Source organism: Anarrhichthys ocellatus, unplaced genomic scaffold (assembly GCF_004355925.1).
Source record: "Anarrhichthys ocellatus isolate YVR2014 unplaced genomic scaffold, GSC_Weel_1.0 scaffold4, whole genome shotgun sequence".
NCBI lineage: Eukaryota > Metazoa > Chordata > Actinopteri > Perciformes > Anarhichadidae > Anarrhichthys > Anarrhichthys ocellatus.
In genome coordinates, this window is record NW_022280034.1 from 12853801 (window position 1) to 12855997 (window position 2197).

General features: G+C 42.0%; 1 protein-coding gene across 2 annotated transcripts in view; it reads right to left on the bottom strand.

Annotated features, from left to right (window-relative positions):
- Nucleotides 1-363, bottom strand: part of csnk1e (casein kinase 1, epsilon) — an 8733-nt gene extending 8370 nt beyond the window's left edge. For both annotated transcript variants that reach the window (XM_031843776.1, XM_031843775.1), the window contains exon 1: nucleotides 136-363. The gene's annotated coding sequence lies outside the window, so the exon portion shown is untranslated. The remainder of the gene's footprint in view (nucleotides 1-135) is intronic.
- Between the last annotated feature and the right edge of the window lie 1834 nt (nucleotides 364-2197).

The following is a 2197-nucleotide window of genomic DNA, read 5'->3' on the forward strand; positions in this document are numbered from 1 at the left end:
CCCCCCCCCCCCCCCCCCCCCCCCGCCCAAACACGACTATGTGGACTCTTATTTGTCTAACCCCAAACGCGCACACACGCCTCCAGACACCTTGAATAGCCAACATACACCGCCCCCCCTTCACCTCCTCCTCACCGGGTTATGTCAGGCTCCGTGGTCGCCCCGCTGGCTCCGTCTCACTCAGGACCCTGGACAGCGAAACACGGACGCTTCGGACGGCTCATATCCTCGGAGATGTGTGACCCGAATCCCCCACTCCCTCAAAAACACACACACACACACACAAAACAAATATACAAGCTGGTCCGAGTCGACCGGAGCCCCGCGTCTCTGGAAGATTCTCACTGTCACGATTTTTTCTTTTTTTTGGGGGGGGGGGGGGGGGGAAAAAACGCCGAAACCAGACACTGAGGTCCTCTCTCCTCCCTCTCGCTCTCTCTCTCCCCCTCCCTGCCCTCTCTCAGTTTACACCATTGACAATATCAATGATGTCATCCGTGGACTTGAAGAGATGCCCGGATTGTCTTAAAGTCGCCGCGTTGCTGCTGCTGCTGCTGATTTTGTTTTTCTTCGAAGGCACGAATGAAGCGCACCCTTCACTCAAAGCTGCTGCATGTGTTTACATCTCAAATTAATTCCTGCAGAAACAAATATGACAACGATAGCATCTGCAGGTCTGTGCTCTGCGAGGGTTCCGCTCATGGTTGTGTCCAAGTGTCAGCGCCCTCTAGTGGTAGGCCGACGCGAATGTCTTACTTTATATACCCACGAAATACAAAAATAGTAACACTCAAGACATTTTTGCCATTATATATTATTTTTTTGCAGCGCTATACCCAAAATAACACAGCATCACTAGAAAAAAAAAAGCCCCCCCCCCCCCCCCAGCTAACAGCTATCTTAATGTGTCATTAAAACGTCCACCAGGATAAAATATTTTCATTGTACTCTCATACCCAAAAGTTGTGTTTTCTTCTGAGAGTACCTCTCCACTTTACAGTAGTACAAGATGGTTCTATTGTTGCCAGCTGGGAGAGAAAATTGACATAATTGTGTGAAAATGCAACAAAAAAAAAAGATGCATGTGCCAGAGTAATGAACAATAACTCATTTGAAAAAATATATTAAATTACTAAAGTGTTATTGTTAGCTTTCCCCTGAACTTTACTTCTATACATTTTTTAAAATTCAAAATAATAGAAAATCCTCTAAACCCAAGTCAGTTATGTTGAACTTTAAACCTTGAGGTTATTTTCTGTTACAATTACTCATTTAAAAACACTAAAGTTAAAAACATAACAAACATGCCAGTGGGATGGGATGGGATGGAAAATCAGGAACGGCTCCAGAATGTATGAAGCATTCACGCTTACGTGACCTTTTCTAGCACTTGCTAACAAGTATTGGGGAGATTCTTAATCTATATTTTGGGGATTCCTTCACGGTGTTTGGAATAAGACGTATGAAGGAACATGTGCTTTGGATAACCAGACATCCTGACGTGAACCGTTAACGACGCGGTCGATCAAACAAACAAACCACAGCAGACTTCAATTCAACCTTTATTATCTTGTTCTTTTCTGCTTTAAATTAATTTCCTCTTCTTTTTGTAACATCTGAAAGAAATGAAAACATACTGAACAGGAGTGATAATAAAGACTGACTTAATTTAAATTGATACATAACAAAAGAAACAAACAGTAAAACATAACAGGTAATGTCTTTAACGTGTCTGTCAAACACTGTTCCAGCTCAGCTTGGTATGGGAGGATCTGGCATCTTTATAGAAATGCCTTCAGTTGGTTGCTTCGTCTTAAAAACTAAATATTCTGTTATTGCATTTGGCAGAAAAAAATAATACAAACGGGAACAAAATGCTGCTAAAAAAACCACAACTTAACAGACATATGCAATAGTGCCAATGTTTAACTTTTTAGCTATTACAATATCCAGACAGTCAAACATGTACACACGTCCACAAACACACCCTTTCTCTCAAATATAAGCTGTCAGATTAACATCGCTTCACTTCCCTGACTGGAGCAGATAAGTATTCAAAAGCAAGCACGCACACGCACACGCACACACACACGCACACAAAAACATTTCTCATGAATCTCTAACGGACAAGAAAAAAAACATTCAACATTGTAGCAATAACAGACACTCCCGATATCATTATTATCTTCATCACATC